Genomic DNA, 21,551 nt, shown 5'->3' on the forward strand with positions numbered 1-21,551 from the left:
GTTTTGTGGAACGCTTGCCCCTGAATCCCTTGCCATCACTCATAATACACTGTTCCCAGTCCGTTCAGAGGCTACTGTCTAAACAAGACAGAAAATTTCCCATGTAATGTCACCAATTTTTTTTTACATTCTGAGAATCCTTCCCCAGGCACCAGCACAGTTTTAAAGGCAGAAAGGTGACCATATATTTATGACAGTTTTTTTTTTTTTCCCTTGGACTGAGGTTGGAGCACAAGAACAAAATAGCTCTTTTTGTTCATTGTACCAAGAAATTTCCTCCTGGATCTATCAAGTGTGACTGTTCACCTAGCAAATAGCTTGGACATATCCAGACATAAACACCATATGAATAAAACATGTTGCAATTGTTGGATATAGTTATGTTTTTACAAAGACAAGGTGTTCTGCTCTACCCGATCTCCAGAAGTTCAGGGTAATCATTCTCAACTGTGACATTTTATCTTATTAACTGAATAAAAATACTTTTAATTATCTCAGTTAACTCTGCTTATTGTGACAGTATATGCATCATTAATTTGGAGGAGTTTTTATTTAACTGTTACTGTAACATAATGGCGCTCTGGGTTGGTTATGAATTAGTTTTTTTTTTAAAGGCTGAACATTTGGTTTCCACATTTCCACTCAGACATTTATTTATATATTTTCTTTTCCATTAACTTGAAATGAAGTCCTTTAAAATGAAAACTGTTTGGAGGGGAAGGATCATTAATTAGTCATACCTTGTTGTTTTACTGATAATCAAAAGGTCCAGAAAATAAACAATTCTGTCTAATCCGAATTGCTGTACCATGTCTAAGGAAAATATAATCCCTAAAAAAAAATTAATCTGGGCCACACAGTGATGTATAGGCTGAGATCAGCACTTTGATTTGCTCGACCAGGCTGAAGAAGCCAGAGCATATCACCACTTATGAGTGGACCGCCAGAGCCCAGCACAGTTGTGGATTTTTTTTTTTAAGCCTGCCTTCAAACCACCTGCCGTGCCTTTAGTACCTCATTGCCCTGGGCACTGACCCAGTGGAGATTTCCCTATTCACCAACAATCTAAAGCAATTTGCACTTATTGACACCATAGCAACTAATTGGTCTTCATGACCTGCAAACTTTCAGGAAGGTCAATTTAAGCCACCTTTGTTGTGTCAGGGATCAATGTAAAATTCCTCAAATCAGATGCACTTCTGCTCTCTAACCCCACTGGAAAGTTGTCTGAAGTTGTTTTAGTTGCCTCCATGAGAAGGCAGCAGACGTATCCAGTCTAAGGCTTAAAGACTGATATAACACATTTTGTGATCCCTGCATAAGGATGAAACAAAATACACCAATCTATCTCCTAGAAAGATCACTAAATTGTACTGAATTCTTTCTATAAATTAGGTCTGGTGCTAGGTAAGGTGTGCGTGCGTGTGTGTGTGTGTGTGTTGTATTTTGCTTTGCATGTAATCTTCATAATACCAGATTAAACCAGGGAAGCAGTGCATGAAGTAGTTAAGGGAACATCCTCTGGAGTCAGACTGTCTGGGTTCAAGTCCGGATCCTTGCTTAGCAGGTGTGTGATCTTGAGCAAGTTACCTAACTTCTCTGGGACTTCATTTCCTTGTCTGAAAAAACAAGGTGGGTAATGACATAGGATTGTTTGGCGGATTTAATAAATGAATATGTATAAAATACTTAGAGCTTTACCAGACACATACTGCTTAAGGATAAACACTAATTGTTAGAACTATTGTCCTTATCTTGTATTTTACGGCTCAGAGGGCTAAGGTCTAAAAGAGATAGAGCCAGATTCTGAGAATAGAAGTGTTCTGCACTATGCAAGTAATTCCCCACAAGTTGGTTAAGCACTGTTGGTGGGACAGGAAACATCTGTAGGTGGTAGGTGGATGATACTTTATTTCAATATTAAGTACTTTCCTGTGAAGTTGAAAAATGTAAAATGTGTAAGTAGCATATGAAGTACATGGCTTCAGCATACTAGTGTTTAGGTTAAGGTCAAGTAAGATTCAATTTAAAGAAAAATATTACATAAAATGTAGTGTAAGAAAAACACAAATGCGGTCCCCAAATTAACTCATTATACATGAATATCTAGGGTTCAGGAATACTCCACTATAACATACTGTTATATTCTCCTCAAAAACAATAGTGTTCTGAATTCGGGTTAAGGACCACTATGGAAGTGAAGTACCTGTGCTCCATCCCTATTTTCTGAGTTTAGCCAATTAATGAAACTAAATTATACACTTGTGATATACTCAGACATCTGGTTTATAGTAATGTAAGAACGCTGTCCTCGAAGAAGGAATACTTTAATTGAGCAGAAAAATCCAAAAGATGTGAAAGAGAACTTATAAACTGCCTAACCTGTGTGGTGGTATTTGTAAGTCGATCTTCAAATACTGACGTTCAGGGTAGGGAGACGTTAGTATGCACTGGAGTAATCAGAAAAGGCTTCATGTGAACACGGAAGCAGAGTGAGGCTTGTAGAGGCTCTAAATATGTAAATGGAAAGGGTAAGGCTTTCCGCATGTTAGGAAGCACGGAGAAGCTCACCAATATTCACTGTGGAACTTTGGAAAAATGGAAATACCAAAGTTGCACTCCAGACTTTTATGTCAGAATCTCCCACGGTGTGAAGCAGGATGTTGTGTATCTTTTTTTCCTATGCCCTGGTGGTTTTGTTGTAGATGTGGCTATGTCATTTTCTGATTATTCTTGCTTTCTGAAGGCTGAAGAGCTTTTTCTCTTTGGCTTCCGAGGAGAGCAGCCCCTACCTGAAAAGGCCTGAGGAGGGAAGAGACTGGCTTTGGGGCGAAGTCCATTTTTCCTGCTCTTTCTCTTATTGTTTTTCAGAGTGCTTTGATTTGTGTGGTAGGCAGAATTCCAAGGTGGTGCCCTGATCTCCATGCTCTGGTGTTATGATCTATCTGTCCTTCAGTGTGAGCAGGACTCTACCTTGCTTCTAGCTAATAAAATATGTAAACTTGATGGCATGTCATGCCTCTCTAACAGTCTGTCTTAGCAGATTAGAAAAAGAGATTTTCCTAGAAGCCTTAAAGAAGCAAACAGCCATGTGTGTGCTCCCTATGGAGAGAGCCATGTGGCAGAGGACTGCAGGTGGCACCTAAGGCCTGAGGGCACCCAACTGACAGCTAGTGAGAAGCCAGGGTCCTCAGTCATATAGCTGCAAGGATGAATTTTTCCAACAACCTAAATGAAATTGGAGTAGATTCTTCTTTAACTGAACCTCCAGATGAGAATGCAGCCTAGCCAACACCCAAATTAAAGCCTAGTGAGACCCTAAGAAGAGAACCCCAGTAAACCATGCCTGGACTCTTAATCTACAGATAACCTACAGACATATGAGATAAGAGATGTCTGTATTGTTTTAAGCCTCAAAGTTTGTGGTGATTTGTTATACAGCAATAGGAAATTAACAATCTGACTTTAGCCTGAATAAATGGAGGGACAAAATCACGCTGGTATCTGAATCAGAGACACCACTTGACTCCCTCTCTCTCTCTCCTCTGTGACTAGTTGTAGTTCACCATACATTGACATTTTTTCTTTGGTGACTTGCAAGAATGAGTAATTCTGGGGAGCATATCTGGCTCAGTCGGTAGAGTGTGCCACTCTTAATCTTGAGGTCATGAGTTTGAGTCCCACGTTGGGTATAGAGCTTACTTAAAAAAAAAAAAAAAGCATAGTTCTACCATAGGTCAAAAGGGTCTCCCTCTTCAATTACCATTTTAAAATCCATCCCATTCCCAATATGCAAATAAACCTTAAAAAGTAGAGAAACATACATTTATATGAGGATTTTTTATAACTTCTTTTCTCCTTATTACAGAACAAATATGTGTTCATTGCAAGAGGTAAATCCTAACAGGAGAGGGGTCATCTAATACAGCAGCACGAAAAATGTCCACTGTTAATATTGTCCAATATTCATCAGTCCTTTCATATACGTCTGTACTCAAAATTGGCACCATGTACCCTTTAGAACCAGCATTTTTAAATTAACAATATACCATGCATGCTTTCCAAGTTATTTAACAATCTTTGACATCATTGTTAGTTTTATAATGTTTTTTATATGATATTCCACTTTACATATTTGATTTAACTTATTTAACCAATCTATATAGAAGTAGATTTGAAGGAACTTTAAAATTTTCCAGCGGCACCTGGCTGGCTCAGTCGGAAGAGCATGGAATACTTGACCTTGCACTCATGAGTTTGAGCCCCACATTGGGTATAGAGATTACTAAAAAAAAATAAAAATTAAAAAATGAACTTAAAAAAACAAAATTTTCCAACAAGTAAAGCATTGGAAAAATATTAAATGGGTATCAATTTTATCCTGAACCACTTCAAGTTTGTCAGACTTTAAAGAACCTCACCTGGTGATCTCATTAAAATGCAGATTCTAATATAGAATCAGAATCAGGTCTGGGTAGGGCCAAAATTCGTATTTCTACCAAGCATGTAGCTGAAACTGATGATCCCAATCCTTGAATCACACTTTGAGTAGCAAAGGACTAGGTAAGGGAGAGACTAGAATCGATAACTAACTTGGAATTAAAGGCCTGGCCCAGGACAGACACAGGGCAATGGACAGTAAAAGAAGTTGATGAATATTGCAAAAGAACAAACAATGCAGCCTCATGACAAAGTGAATCTAGAGCGTAAGAGTGGTAGAAGCATCATAATCAAACACTTCAAGATTAGTGATACCATTCAACAGAAATGAAGACAATTTCAAAAGGCTGTAGTGAAGTTCATTTGACCATGTTGAATATGACATAAGAGTAGGTTATTGTTGTGGGTTGAATTGTGTCCCCCCAAAAGATATGTTGAGGTCCTAACCCCAGGTACCTGTGTAAATGACCTTATTTTGAAATACGGACTTCGCAGATGTCGTCAAGTTAAGATGAGGTCATACCAGATTGAAGTGGGCCTAAAATCCAATGACAGGTGTCTTCCTAAGGAGACGGAGATTTGGAGACATGGATATACACAGGGAAGCAGGTCATGTGATGACAGAGCCAAAGACTGGAGTGATAGAAGCTGCAAGCCAAGGAATGCCAAGGATTGCTGGCAATAATCAGAAGCTAGGGAGAGGCAAAGAAAAATTCCTTCCCAGACACTTCAGAAGGAATGCTGCCCTACTGACACCTTGATTTCAGACTTCTACCTACAGAACCATGAGAGAATAAATTTCTGTTGTTTTAAACCATGCAGTTTGTAGTATTTGCTGTGGCAGCTCTCGGAAACTAATATGGTTATCTAACTGTTAAGGTGTGAAAACAAATAGAAGTATGAGATTGAAGAACACGCTTGTCAGAGATAGTGGTGCCAATTTTAGAAACTTTAGAATAGAGATTATAGTTCAAGCTTAAATAGTTCAAGCACCTAAGAAAAGAAGCATATAGAAAGAAGAATTGACAGCCTAGTCTTGAAAATCACTCACAGTTGAGGAGACTGAGCAGGGAAGTACAGTAACCCCAAAAAGTCATTTAATGTCTCTAAGTCCCACTATCCAATTCTGCATTAAAAAAAAGGCAGGGGGGCTGAATTCAACAGTCTGTGAGTTCTTTTGCAGCTCTATTATTTTACATCCATCATTAAGCTACTACTTCGGCTAGACACTGGGAAGCTAAGAAGCAATAAGAGGGAGTACAGAGTATGTTTGGTGATAATGACAATAGGAATACTTTGTATTGGGTCTTTCTGGGGAGTTCAAAACATTTTTATCTATAATATACTATTAATCCTAACACCTTCACTATGAAACAGAACAAGCATTATCATCATTTAAAGGATAAAGAAACAGAGACACGGGAGAGTTAAATGAAAAAGAGTCTTCAGTGTGATATATTGCATGAATGAGGCAGAATGCTTATCAAGAGAAAAACTAATGACAATATAAAGAGCATAGAAATATTGCTAGAAGACGCATCGCAATCTCCCAGCCTCCCCCCGCCTTCCTTCTCTTCTCCCTCCTCCCTCCCTCTCTCCTCTGAATTACCTTGCCCCTATTTGTAAAAATAGATTTTTGGTTACAGAATATTTGATATTCAACAAAAGAGAAATAATTTACATGTTGGGTGATCTGGGAAATAGGTATTTTTCTTCCTGGTTATTTCAAAGGTTCTCTTTCTTAGGGTTAATGAATAAAGAATAGTTATGTTAGATACTCTATCATTTCTGTAAAGCTGGTCAGTTTTATCCAGTCTTTAAGGACTGGAGCCTCTATCAGCGGTATTTTACTTATGGAAAGAAACTACAGAGCTGCCAAATCTATGTCGTGAGAGTTAGGCCTCATTTTGTTCTTTAGAAAAATTCAGTTCCTAAGCTGTCTCACCCCTTCAAAAGAGACATTCCTGATGTGCTTCAACAAAGTATTAAAATTTTACCCTTTCTTTCTATAGTTGCATTCTTTGGGGTGCTATTACCTTAAAGTTGAAAAACAACAACCAACATCAAACAATTCGTATTAAAACACACAGGCCACCAGCAACCATCACTTCCTAATGGCAGAACCATCTTTTTTTTTTTAAAGATTTTATTTATTTATTTGAGAGAGAGAGAATGAGAGAGAGAGAGCATGAGAGGGAGGAGGGTGAGAGGGAGAAGCAGACTCCCTGCCGAGCAGGGAGCCCGATGCGGGACTCGATCCCGGGACTCCAGGATCATGACCGGAGCCGAAGGCAGTCGCTTAACCAGCCGAGCCACCCAGGCGCCCCTTGGCAGCACCATCTTAGGAGTAAATTACACATAAACATAAAGGCATGCCTTGCATGAGCTAAATTGTGGACTAGATACAGTTAAAAGTTCTTTGTTTAAAAAGCTGTCAGAGAAGAATTTTCATTCTTTCATTTGCCTTTGAAGAGTGACTAGCCTGCAGCAATCTCAGCTATATTTTTTCCACTATGACACAATAACAATCCCAAGTGATACACCCCCCGAATGACTGGAAATTGGGTTAGGCTGCAGGAACTTGAGACCCAAAACACAGTGGCTTAAACATCCTGCCACAAAGCCCCAAAAGTGATGGATGGCTTTCTAACATGGTTTTCTAGTGGTACTTCCCTGGAAGAACTCCATTCTTTTCCACCTCTAGTAAACACCAACGACCAACAAACAACACCAAAGACCAAGGTAGTGGTGCGGCCACCAATCAGTGAACTGTTGAGTCAGGGACCTGCTGTACTTTCACAAAAGCTGTAAAATAGGACAAGTGTTATCATCATTTAAAACACGTAAAAACTGACACATGGGAAATTTGAGAAGATTCTTCACTCTAACATAAGGAACTTGCCAGAGGAGTGGACCTAGGAGACATTCCAAGGCCTCTGGACTAGATGGTCCAAGAAGGAATATTTTTCTTCAGTTCTTTGACCAGTCCCTCTGAGAACGCATTTAATAAATATTTGCTGGTGTGGAAATGAAAGCACTTGTATCTATACTTTATCAGTAGGAAGAGAAAATTGGCAGTTACACAGTTTAATGATGCCTTACACACTCATGAACACTGGAGTGGTGAAGGGCATGGTGGGTGGAGGGGCAGGGAGAGCTGAGTTAAAGATGGGAGAAGGGACAGCTCTGCTCTTTTTGCTTTGATACTTTATTCATTACAGTGATGCCAAACCAGATATACATACTACTCAGAGGGTTTTTGTTGTAACCTTTAGTAATTATCAGTCAGTGTTAGCTATTATTCTTATTACTGATATTATTATTCTAGAAACGGGTAATGGGTTCAAAAGTCATGAAAACTGAATCCATCTTTCCATAGCAAATGTGACTATAAAGGCACATGACCATTAAAAAAAAGTACTTGAATGTATATATCCAGTTTATCCAACCAGTGTGATGCCCTTAATGGCTTTCTCTTCTCCCACAATATGAACTCAGAACACTCTATAATAGGTTCCTTACCCAATTAATAGTTGTCGAGGATCCCCTTTTTGATAAATAGGCCTCTACTTGAGCTGTGCACAGAGGTAGATTGGGCTGCTATGAATAATAATAATAATAATAACAACTATAACTTATTAAGAATTTCCTATGTGCCAAGTGCCCCATTGCCCAGTCTATTTTCATTATCTTATGTAATCTCACAACAACCCTACTGGAATGTACTATTACTACTTCCACTTTCTATAAGGAATCTGAGGCTCAAAAAGTTAAACAACTTTTCCTGTGATCATCATGGAACTGTCTCATTCTGAGTAAGAGCAGACTCAGATGCAAAGGCAAATTTAAAATAGTAAGACAGAGAGCTTGAACTGGATGAGAACTCTAAGACCAGGCATATCTTAGCTAAGACAAAATCTGAGCATGGAGCCTTGAGAAGTCCCTTAAAGCTCTAAATTTATACAAGTTCCCAAGCCTCAAGCTCTAAGCTCTTGGCCTCAGTATACCACAAGATTTCGGAGCCTGGCTCTGGCCTGCTGCTGGGGTATGATCCTGAGCAGCTGGGAACTGTCCTTGGCTAGCTGATGAGAAGTACCATCGGTAGTTTATATCTTCTTTACTTCTTGGCAAGCCAAGCTGATAGCTTAACAATCATGTTAGTTGCAGAGAATCAGAGTATTTTTCAGAGTTCCTCTTTCCATGTTGCCTTCAGGTCCCGTATCATAATTTTTTTTTTAAATAACTTAACCTTTTAAGGTTGAATTAGATTTTTAGAACCATGTAAAATCATTGAGATCTAAGTCTGATGAGAAAGGTACAGCTGGGTAAATACTGAATAACATCAATAATAAAATGTGACTATGAAGTAAGATTTCTTCTGAGGGCAATTCCCAAAGTGGAGTTTTGAAGATGTTTGGAGTGAGAACGTCATCACTGGACTCTACCTGTGGCATCTCCGAGCTACTGTTTGGCTATGGAAGTCTCCGTGGGTACGCTAAATAATCAGAGAAGTTTCCTATGGTTTTTATGACTTGTCTTAACAAGCAAGCTAAATGTCCTCTCTTGATGAATCTTGACTGATATAAATGAACATTTACTGAGTGTCTACTGAGTGATAATGAGCCAGACATTCAATGTATTATCACATATTTTTCTCACAACAACCCAGTGAAGTTAGGATTATTATCCCAATTATAGATAAGGAAACTATAGTTCATAAGCAAGCCCTATGCCACACACTTCTTTGGTAGAATTAGCATTTAAATCCAGGTCATGCTTAGGAGGATGCTTTCTTTCCACCACTCACAACTGTTTCAGCCTTGGCCTTTCTAAGTCCCTCTCCAGGAAGAATTATTTGTAGAAGACACAATACTTTCTCAATCAATCAAGTGCAAACATATCTCATAACCTCAAGAAGAAAATGATTTTCTTAGGCTTAAAAATTGAAGTTCTTTTGCTTCACAAATATTTATGGCCTATATTAGATATCTTTACTTCTCAAAAAAATAACAAGAAATAATGTGATTTATTTTAGATAAGGTTTTAAGATTGTTTAAAAGCTTTTACATTTAGAGGATAGTACCCGAATCACAGATTGTATATTATTCCCAGGTCTCATTAGAGTTTTCAAGGAGAAAGTCATCCTTATATCTACCAGCCAGTAGAGTATCTGCCAATAGAATTTATAGTGCAAGAGTGACCATTAACTCCTACTGCTTTAAAGCACATTTTCTCTTAGAGACCCTGTCAGTTTAGACATACAGCAAAAGCTCCATGTATTGACTTCTAGTTGAAGAAGATGAAAAGGGTATTTTTTAAAAACATACTAATAAAAATAAAGGTTGAATCATATAAGCCTTCAAGGAAGAAGATAATAATACCATGCATATGTCAGTTATATATTTTTCCTTCATATTAAGTATTATATCATATTAAATGCCTGAAGATATTAACAAAAACATCCTTAAACCCTATAAAATCAGGCTTGACACTCTAAGGCAATATTTTCAAACTAATGGTTACAAGTCTCAAGCACATTGTTAAATCAATTTAGTGGGTCGTGAACAGCATTTTTTTTTAAAAAGGAAGAGAACACAATAGATTATAAAAGAAAATATTAGAATAGAATACAGTGTATCAGCCTACATAACACATGGTAAAGTTAAATTTTGTGTTATAAATGTAAACTCCATTTTTACTGCTATTTCCCCATCAAATAGAATAGAGAACAGTGCTTGGCACATAATAGGCAATAGATAAACATTTGTTGCTAAATGAATGAATATGTGTGTGTAGGTATATAGATTTTTATTAATCTTCTATACTGGATCAAAATGTAAAAAAGACTTCTTAATGTAGGGCAGGATAAAAATTTTGGAAAATTTTGTGTGTTATAAATACACACACATACATATACATGCATATACATACACATACATCCATATAATACATGATAGTCAGGCATACAGTGTCTTAGATCAGATTTCCCAGAAGCAGAGTCTGAGACAGGAGATCCTGGGCAAGTCATATATGGAGACTGTTTTTAGGAGACACCTATAAGGGAGGAGGATGAGCAAGACAAGGAAGTGGAGAGAAAATAAGGCAAAGCTATAGTTTCAGAAGTCTAGCCTCCCAGTTTTCTCTAGGAAAGGCAGTTCCCATCAGCCAAGGGCAACCCCCTTCCAGAGAAGGAGGCAGTGATAAGCTCCCAGACAAAAAACTGATAATTATCCATTCATTTATTCAACACATACTTACTGAACACCTACTCCACGCCAAGAATGGTGGTAAGCTCTTGAATCTGACCCCACCGCATCGAGATTACAGTTTAGTAGGTCAGTGCCCAATTGCAATTTTTGAAAACGTAGGCTACTTATGATAAAATACTTTATAATAGGAAAGGGGGCAATTTATATCGCAAATCAGACTCCTTGGATAATCCTCACATTTCTCTCACTTCTTAGTTTTCCTGCATTTTCCTCACCCTTCACAGTGAAACTAGCACATGCATTTAGAATGAGCTAACATGAATGTGAAGGTATATATTAAGCTTGATTAGCAGCCTAGAGGAATTTCTGAATATACCAATACTTCCTTAAAATATGTAAAGTGTGTTACAACTTTAAAGTTTGTAATTGTTGAGGGGAGCCTGGGTGGTTCAGTTGTTAAGTGTCTGCCTTTGGCTCAGGTCATGATCCCAGCGTCCTGGGATCAAGCCCCGCATCGGGCTCCCTGCTCAGTGGGAAACCTGCTTCTCCCTTTCCCACTCCCTCTGCTTGTGTTCCCTCTCTTGCTGTGTCTCTCTCTGTCAAATAAATAAATTAAAAAAGAAAAAAGTTTGCAATTGTAAGAATAGTTATATGAAGTGGCAAAAAAAAAAAAAATGTCAACTATGCTATTGACATGGAAATAAAAAGTTACATTTCTGAGGAAAAGAACTTAGCAGCATCTTAACAAAGCTAACCAAGCAAAACAATTTCTAATCTACTGTTGGCTTCTACATATTCTCCTAATTTTAGGTGATGTTTTTAATATTTGGATGATTAAAATAATAAGCTACATTGGGGCACCTGGGTGGCTCAGTCGTTAAGCGTCTGCCTTCGGCTCAGGTCATGATCCCAGGGTCCTGGGATCGAGCCCCGCATCGGGCTCCCTGCTCTGCGGGAAGCCTGCTTCTCCCTCTGACCCTCTGCTTGTGTTCCCTCTCTCGCTGTGTCTCTCTCTCTCTGTCAAATAAATAAAAAAAATAATAATAATAAGCTATACAACCTAATTCTGAGACTTGTGGACATACAGTAATAATGAAGAATAGTGAAAAAAATTACTGCTTATTCTGATTCTTATACTAGCCTTATCTCATTATTGTTTTTTTTTCAGGAGTGCATCAAGAATTTCTACCTAGTCAATCTGAGCCTAAAATACAGATTAAATCATGTCACTCACCAGCTCCAACACCATCACTATCTATGGCTCTTTTACAGTCTGGAACCAACCTACCTTTCCAATGCCATCTCCCACCAGTTGTCTCACACTGGATTTAAACCTTGCCTGGATCCCTGTTCTTTTAACTGACCTCTTCTAGAGCTAAACCATTTGTCCTCCACTTGAATGACTCTTATCCCAAACCCACTCCCAGGCTCTGGATCTAACTCTGACCTAAATCAGAAAGCAGAGTGAACATAGCAGATTTATGGTCCTCTAATTGTCCTCAGGGACTTGAGGGTTAATGACCTTATCTCCTGCCTGGTTCTGACCTTGTGGTCTATATTAGTGCTTCTCAAATTTCAGTGTTCATCTCTTGTTAAAAATGCAGATCCTTATTCAGGTAGAGAGGGATGGAGCCTTCAATTCTGCATTTCTAACAAGTTTTAGGTAATGCTGGAGCTGCCAGTCTGGGGACCACATTTTGAAGAACAACCGCCAGCTTACTGATTCTCAAATTTGTCTGCACCTTGAAATTACCCACTGGACCTGGGTCCCTCCCTAGATATCCTGACTCTATTGGTATGGGTTGAAATCTCATCATGGAGAGTTTTAAAAGTTGCCCAGTTGATTCTAATGGACAGGAAAGTACTGATAGTTAGGTCCCTGATTGTTCCACTTTGCCTGAGATCTAGTTTCAATAGTCCACACAATATGATTACTCCCATTCTTTTTTTTTCAAGATTTATTTATTTATTTGAGAGAGAGAGAGTGCAAGCAGAGGGAGAAGCAGAGGGAGAGGGAGAGAGAGAATCCTTAAGCAGACTCTCCACTGAATGCAGAGCCCAAAGAGGGGCTCAATCCAAGGACCCTGAGATCATGACCTAAGCCAAAACCAAGAGTTGGCCGCTTAACCCACCGAGCTACGCAGGCGCCTCTGATTACTATCATTCTAACTTCCTCCTTCTCCAAACCCCTACCCCTGGATCAGACACTGGAGCTCTTTCCCTAAATGGCTAGTGGCAACCCACTAAATTTTGAGAGATTTCCTTGCTGATTATAGGGCCTGCTTGCCTAGATCTTTGAATCTAGGCTCTAAGATTTCCTATCACAGCAGATTTCTCCTACCCATCAAATATTTTTTATGTGGCTTTCTATAACATCCCATAGTCACATAAGAAATATTTGATAATATAAATTTTAAAAAGAATCATTTGTTCATTTATTTATTCAATTAAATCCTTACCAAGTATCTTTCATGTGTCAGGCAATTTTCCAGGAGCTGGAGATACATCATTAAACAAAAGAGACCAAATAAAGCCCCTAGCCTATTGATGCTTATATGCTAAAAAGAAAGACGGATAATAAGAAAATAGATACATAAACTAGGCTCAAGTGGTGATAAAGTTATGAAGAATAAACAAAGAAAATTAAAAAAACAATGACAGAGTCTGATATTTCACATAGGGTGATCCAACGACCATCTCCTATGGCAGAAATATTTGAGCAAGACCAGAATATTTGAGCAAGGCTAGGGGAAAAGCCACACACATATCTGGGAGGAAGAATGCAGGCAGAGGAAGCAACAAGGGCAAAGGATCTGAGGGGGCAACTTGGAGTGCTTAAGGCAGTTAGGAGACTATTGTAGGTATAACTGAGTGAGGAAGGGAGCTGTGCTGCAAAAAGGGTATAGGTGGGCAGAGACCAAGATTGGAGATAATCAGATCATATATAATTAGGACTGTTATTTAAATAAAATGGGAAGTCTTTGGAGGTATTTGAGCAGAGGATTTAAAAAGGACTGACTTGGGGCACCTGGCTGGCTCAGTCAGGGGAGCCTTTGACCCTTGATCTTGGGATTGTGATTTTGAGTCCCGTGTTGGGTGTAGAGATTACACATACATAAATACATAAGACAAAACAACAACAACAACAACAACATTTTAAAAATAAATAAATAAAAAGGACTGATTTGGCTATCATAGATTTTTTACATCAAAATCTATTTGATAAGGATACCCTAATGTTTTTGGTGGCTAACCTGCATGTGAACATTTTAGGGTATCCTGCTTGGGAGTGTGTATCAGCCCATATCATCGTCTACACTTTCCCAAGTGTTTAATAGTTAGACAACTATTCTTCAGTTCTGAGTCCCAATATACAGAGAGAAGCAGAGAGCCTTTATTTTAAATCATTCTAAAATCCTCATTTAGCTGTTAATTTTTTTAAGAATTATTCATTTGTGAGAGAGAAAGTTTGCACACGTGCGCCGGGGTGGGAGTAGAGGGGTGGAGGGAGAGGGAGAGAGAGCATCTCAAAGAGACTCCCACTGAGCACAGAGCCCGATGTGGGGCTTGATGTCACAACCCTCAGATCATGACCTGAGCTGAAATCAAGAATCGACTGCTCAACTGAGCCACCCAGGGGTCTCCTCATTTAGCTTTTTAAATACAACTATAGATGAGGGAACCTCTCCTTTAGATGGAGCACTCCAATACCTCACACATCCTATTTGGATGCCTAACAGGCATCTCACACTTAATACAGTCAAAACAGAACCATTAATTTTTCTCTACTCCTTTCCATTTCAGTAAATAGCACTATTGCATATCCAGTTGTTCAGGTCAAAGCTAAGTTGCCATCTTAGATTCCTCCTGGTGCTCACATCTAATCCATCATTAAGACTTGTGGGCTAAACCTCCAAAATGTTTCATGAGCCAACCACTTTCACCACCTCTACACTTATAACCTTAAGCCCTACCACCACTTGCAAGGGTGAGTAGAATCAAGCATTCAGTTTTTGACATGTTAGGTTTGAGGGGTCAGTCAGACCCCCAAATGGCAATGAAGCTGGTGGTAGTGATGTAAATGACTCTGGAGTTCAAGAGAGAGGTCTGGTCTAGAGATATACATTGGAAAGACTTATGGGTGCCAGTGGTATTTAAAGCTGGAAAACTGCCTGAGATCACCCAGGGAGTATATGAAGATAGAGAAAATATCCCAGAACTGATTCCTGAAACACTCCAAGAAAGGAGACTGGGGAAGAGTGCCAAAGAAATGGTGGAAGAATCCAGAGAAAATGGTGTTCTGGAAGCTAAGGCAAGAAAGTGTTCCAAAAGAAAGTGATCAATTATGTCAAATACTGTTTACAGATTGAGTAAAATGAAGACTAATAATCTACCATTGAACCTGATTGACTATGATACTTGTCTGGACTACTGCAATGGCTTCTTAATCCATCTTCCTGCCTCTTGTCTTGCCTCCTTCTAGGCCATCCTCCACAAAAAACCCAGCTCTCTCTAAAGCTTGATCTTATCAGATCAGTTCCCCACTTCAAATCCTCCAATAGCTACTCCTTGCAAATGGACTTAAAACTGGCAAAGTTATACATATCTAGCTTCTGCCTACCTCTCTGAACTCATTTCCCTTCATATTCTCCCTACTATACTACGACCAAGTTATCCTTGACTCATACTCCGCGAATGACAGACACTGTTGGTGCCCTGCCTCATCCTCCCTGCAGCTGAAGAGTTTTCAGCATACTGACAGTTTCCTAACTCTTAGCACCCATGTTTCTCTTTTATTTGCCTGAGGACTTTCTTTAGTTCTTTAGGAGTTTGCTTGATCTCCACAGGTACAATCTGAAAGTGCAAAAGAGTGAACACCCTGAGGTTAATAGCCAGTGGGAAATGGGAGAAAGCAGATACATGGCCCAGCCTCCCAAGCTCTCTTGTTAGGATGATTGTGGGGTGAGTTCCAAATGATTTCTCTAAAGGGCTCCACCCCAGCGGAAATAAGCCCCCATTATCCATAGCAGTGAACCTCTTCTAACACAGCCTCTACTGGTTTTTCTCTCTCCTTGCCCATGTTCTCCATTTCCTCTCTGGTGCTTTTTGGGGTGACCTCCCAAATAAACTTGTACCCTGTCCTTATCTCAGGGTCCACTGTGAGAAACCCGAACTAAAACACGTATCAAGCCACTTTCCATCCTTGGGCTTTTGCAAGTTGTTCTGCCTTCAACTTAAAAAGCTCTTCACTCAAACCTTTGCATAGCATCCTTCTTATCAGTGGGCTTCAACCTGAATGCTTCATCCTCAAAGAGCCTCCCTGACTGTCTGGCTCCAATAGCTTCCACCAGTCACTCCATCACTGTCATATCTTCTTCACAACATTAATCAGTGATAAAAGTTATCTTATTTATCATTTTATGAGTTTATTGGCTCTCTCACTTCTCCCCTCATGCTCAGCACACAAACCGCCCCCCATGCATCCATGACACAAAAGGCTGTAAGGATTCTTTAAAGGCACAAACTCTGCCTCCTTGCTCAGCTCCAAAAACAGTACCCAGACTAGAGAAAGCAGTCTGACTGACAGACTTAAGGCCTTCCTGCTCACCCTGGAGTACATGTCCTCCTCCCATGTCTGCTCGATATTGTACAGGGAGTCTGTGTTTATATATCCAAAAAGCATGAAATATGACACGTCATCCAGGAATATAAATTAGATCAGAAAAAAGTACATGTATATATATGTGTAGGAAAGCATTAAATCATTTACTTTTCAATAATTAAAATTTTTATTTTTATATTTAAACAAACAGATATCTTATGAAGTAACATGGGAGGGTCTCATGGGCTTTCATGATAAAATGAGTGTTCAATGTCCCTTGCTTTAGGGGTACTTAGATGGGAAAGTCTGAAAGCCTTCCTCTAAGGGATCCATAATCTAATTGGAAAAAGGGAGGAAACTCTAATGGGAATGGACGGCTACACAGGCTATCCCTACTTTTTTTTTCCTAAGCTTTTCCCCTGTTCTCAAGAGCCTTAAAGCCATTACCCATACTTCCCCATTTTCTGGCCCAGTTTTCCCCAAACTAAGTTCCCTAGAACCATTAACTTATGTTCTCTAGAGATTAAAGAAAATCTGTGCTCAAAGAAGATTGGAAAACACCACATTAAGTCTCCTTAGAACCTTTAATATACTAATGTGCATTTTCTTATACCAAAGAGAGGGGCTGAGTATATGGTCTTCACCCAAACTTACTTGACCCTGAAATCCTTTTTAGAGTTTTTTGAAATCAGGTTGGGAAACACTGTGCTGACCCATGAGGAAGAAGATGGTATTTCAAATCCTGAGCACATTTCCTAGTCAGGTACCATGCTAAATGCTTTTCATAGGAATTTGTATACCTGTAAGGTAAATGAGTGACTATTTCTCTTTCCTTTAATCCTAGAAAAAAAAAAACCCAAAGCCCTTCAAGTTAGGAATTATAATTTTCAATTTCTGAAGAGAAAATTGAAAAGTAAAATAATTCGACCCCGCTAGTAAGTAGTGGGGAAAGAATTTGAAACCATGTTGGTCTGGTTCCAAGGGCCCTTTTTTCTATTTAGCATTGCTGAAAAAAAGAGCTGGAAGGAACTTCTACTGAAGCTAAAGAAGAGGATTTCCAGATGTTCTCCTCAAAAATAAGGGACTTGGCAAAGGGGAGGTGGTGAATAAAAAATTTAATATTTTAAAACTATTACTCATTTCAACTGATATTTTTATTTGCTGTTTGTAAAATATTTGCTTATGTTATATTCTTCCTAAAAATAATTATTTTCAATAATTTCATGGAATTTTGAAGAAAAGTCAAAATTTCAGTTTGAATTTATTTTATATAATCAGTCCACACATAGTTCGTACATTGAAAATTAAATTTTTCCCCCTATGGAAGCATTTAAGAGTGAAATCATGACTATTTCTAAAGTAATTATAAAAATATAAACTTAAAATTAAACATACAGTAATGTAACTAGCGTAGGGGACAAGGGTAGGCCACCCCAAGATGGGCCACTTTGGCATGAATATCATTTTGAGTTAAAAGCAATCAAAACTTAGCAGATGCAGGAGAAGTTCTTTACCTCTCCCTCAACTACCTACCTGTACTAAAACGAGAGCTATTAACAGAAATTTCTCTTTATTTAATAAATTTATTTGCATAATAGGGCAACCTTTGTTTTCCAAACATCTCCTCTTATCTTCCTGCTAATGGTCTTTCTCCCCTTTATATCCTCAGATCTCTACTCCTCTCCTTAGCTCATATAAGCATCATGTTGCCACAATGTCTTTGGAATTTCTATGTCTGGTGGATTCCATTAAATTTTATTTTCTCCTGTTAATCTGTCTCATGTCAATTTGATTCTTAGTCCAGCTTGAAGGACCTTGAATGGTATAGGAAATTCTTCCTCATCAACACTAGTGAATGTCCTTTGTTGGCCTAAGGAAGCACCTTATGAAAGGTACTACATTTGTCTACATACCATAGTTTATTATCATATACCTGTTTTTAGTTCAAATTTTTTAAAAGTCCAAATAATTTTTTAAAACTTCACATGCTCTGTATTTTTTTTTTCATCTTACCAGAAAAAAAAAGCTAAAATATAGGACTGTATAATTCTAGTTACTGAACATCTGGCAACCCTATTGAGAAAAGCTAATTGGGAAATTTTTTTTTAAACATGAAGACCAGTTTTCTGATAGTAAAATAAGCTAAGTGGCATCACTGAACCAGCCCAAGTTCCATTTCCAAGTCTTTAACTTTTCTTCTTCCATTCATATTTTTAACCTGGAGACCTTGAGGTAGATATATCCCTGCCCCTATTGGTAGTAGTAGCAGTAGGTCAATTTGATGATCTAACAAAATGTTGAGGAATTGATAGCACACTGTTGGGGTAAACCATACAATCTTCTCACTCACTGAGCAGCCATTTATACACTGTTTCACAGTTGATTATTTTCTGACATCCTTTAGGGAAGCAAATAGGATGACTATGTTCTTACTTTCAAAAGAAACTATCACTAAACTTTCTGAAAAATAAAGCAACTGAGTGAAACTGTGGAAACCTCTCTGTCTCCAACTGAGTGACTTTAGGCAAGTCATTGAACCTCTCAGGCTCTCCATTTCCTTCTTTGTAGAAGGAGGCTGTTGGAATCACTAAAAATGTATCTAAACTTCTATAAGTTCCAAAATTCTACGATTCTTTGTCTCAGGTCTCCAAAGTATGTTACAGCATCTCTGTTATCCCCTCTGTATCTCATCTTCCTCTTTGTTTTTAATTTGCAGAAGTTCTCACACAAGAGTACTGAGGAATGGCATGATAAAGTTCAATTCAACAAGAATTTATTGTGCACTCATCGATGTGGCAGCTGTTGTCAAACATTTTATCATATTTATTTTTACCAGCAACCTGGATAAGAAAATATCATTCTTCCTATACTATATTCAGATTTTTCATGCAACTTTTAAGGGGCAAACTGGGATATAACCCAGATTTCCTTATCTGGAATGCATTTTCCACTACATTACAATTGAATGTCTTTTAGTTGTTTAATTAAACAAAATTTAATAAATTTTCTTTGCAAAAGCCATTTTCATTTTGTTGCTATCAGAGCTTAGGCTGGTATTATTAAAGTGGAAAAGCCACAAAGAAGACATCTAAGAGCCATTCTTTTGCCTTAATCTCCCACACTTCTCAGTAGTTCCTGCTCTTATAGTTGAAAATTTAAAAGGAAGATATAAAATAGACTCTTCTAACTGGTCTGAAAGTGTGTGAATCAGACTGTCAGCTTTTGTCCTTGAAGTCACCCTTTCTCAAAAGTTGTTCCTGCCCTAACCCCTTGCCCCATTTCCATAAGAGTAATAGCATCTTGCATTTGCACAGCAGGGAATTTTAGCAAGATGTACTGGCATTCTAAGAGTGAGCCCCAAATTGTAGAAGAGGTGCTAGAACCAAAGTCAGGAGATCCAAGATAGCACTCCATTTAAAGCCCTAATAAGCAATGTGACCGTCAGCAAATTCTTCATACTTAAGAATAAAGGGGTGGGAAGCCTGCTTCTCCCTCTCCCACTCCCCCTGCTTGTGTTCCTGCTCTCGCTATGTCTCTCTCTGTTAAATAAATAAAATCTTTAAAAAAAAAAAAAAGAATAAAGGGGTGGTTTGTGCTTAAAGCCTTTTGAGCCCCTTATAGCTCTCACATTCAATGATTCATTTTTGATTTTTCAGAGTGCCTATCAATTAGGTGTTAATACATGTACAGTGCATTCCTTCTTTTTTAAATATATGAATACATTCCAATAGAAAAATCTAACATTACAGTGCTAAAATCTCCTTCAACTACTACTCCCCAATTTTAGACCTAGAGGTCATCACTTTTATCCATTTTAAGTATGTCTTCTAGTATATTTTTGTGCATTTCCATATATATATACACACTAAGGTTTAAGGGAGAGATGTCATTTTTTTAAAGATTTTTGTTTTATTTATTCAATTGACAGAGATACAGAGAGAGAGAGAGCATGAGCAGGTGGAGAGGCAGAGGGAGAGGGAGAAGCAGGCTCCCTGCTGAGCCAGGAGCCTGAAGTGGGGCTTGATCCCAGGACCCCAGGATCATGACCTGAGCCGAAGGCAGATGCTTAACCGTCTGAGCCACCCAGGTGCCCCTGAGATGTCATTTTTTTAACTTCTCAATATGTATTAACTATCTTTCCATATCAGTATATATTGATTGTCTTTATTCTCTACAACTACTACCAAGTATGTCATAATATGAATGTACTCTATCTGTGAAATTATTTTTCCTTTGCTGGACAGTTAGACTGTTCCTTTTCTCTTTTCCTATAATAAAAAATGATGTGGGGGTGCCTGGGTGGCTCAGTCCGTTGGGCGTCTGCCATCCTGGGATTGAGCCCCACACTGGGCTTCCTACTCAGCGGGCAGTCTGCTTCTCCCTCTGTCCCTTTCCCTCATTTGTGCTCTCTCTCTCTCAAATAAATAAATAAAATCTTTTTTTAAAAAAATGATGCATTGGACATCCTAGCATATGTGTCTTTGGTCATATGTATAGTGTATATCCTTTGGTTAGATATTAAGATGAAATTTATTTTTAATATACTGCCAATTTATCCTCCAAAGCCACTGAACCAATTCACTCTTCTCACCAGCAGAATCTGAGAGAACTCCATACCCTAGCCAATATTTGATGTTATCAAACAACTTATGTCAAACTAAGGTAAGAATGTTATCTCATCCTTGATTTCAACCATTCTTTTCTGTTCTGATCTTCCCATCACAGTTTCTGGTCTCTATCTCTCCCAACTCCCCTACAAAGTTTTGGTTAGTGCCCTTCTAGTAAATCTTTCCTCAGGAAAGAATCTGTATCTCTTGCCTTCTTACAAATGTCAGTCAATTAGCTACTATTCTTACAGATATTTGCATTCCAAGTTTCATATCTAACTGCAGAATAAAAGACTGTACAGCAATTTTTAAAATCATATAAGAGGAGAATTATTTCTTGGATGAGCGGGTTTTCATAGCTCCAGAAATCACACTATTAAAGGTCTTAGACAAGATTCACTAGGAATGACTTACTGATGTGTGGAAAATCATGATGTTCTGGTTAGGAAATGCTTGTTTATGCCGATTGCTATTCAGATCATCTCAGTATCAGAGGATTTTTCAAGTAGTAAATGCACTAAACTCTCTTCTGAAAGGCAACATGGTATGGCTATTGCGGGAAGAGGAGATGCTAGAATTCTGCAACAAAATTCATTTATATTAACAGGAATCCCATTGAAGTGTGGTTGTATATTTATAGATCAGAAATATTTCCTCCAAGTTTATAAGAGGAAACAGACATTTCAACCACTC

The 21,551-nt window shown here is 38.4% G+C and overlaps 1 long non-coding RNA gene across 1 annotated transcript in view; it reads left to right on the plus strand.

Annotated features, from left to right (window-relative positions):
• LOC145721298 (uncharacterized) overlaps nt 1-19,194 on the plus strand; it is a 294,764-nt gene extending 275,570 nt beyond the window's left edge. The window contains exon 5 of the long non-coding RNA XR_014144926.1: nt 18,968-19,194. This is a non-coding gene — a long non-coding RNA (uncharacterized LOC145721298). The remainder of the gene's footprint in view (nt 1-18,967) is intronic.
• Nucleotides 19,195-21,551: the final 2,357 nt, after the last annotated feature.

This window comes from Leptonychotes weddellii, chromosome 4 (assembly GCF_054177405.1).
Source record: "Leptonychotes weddellii isolate Sample4059 chromosome 4, ASM5417740v2, whole genome shotgun sequence".
In the NCBI taxonomy this organism is placed as follows: domain Eukaryota; kingdom Metazoa; phylum Chordata; class Mammalia; order Carnivora; family Phocidae; genus Leptonychotes; species Leptonychotes weddellii.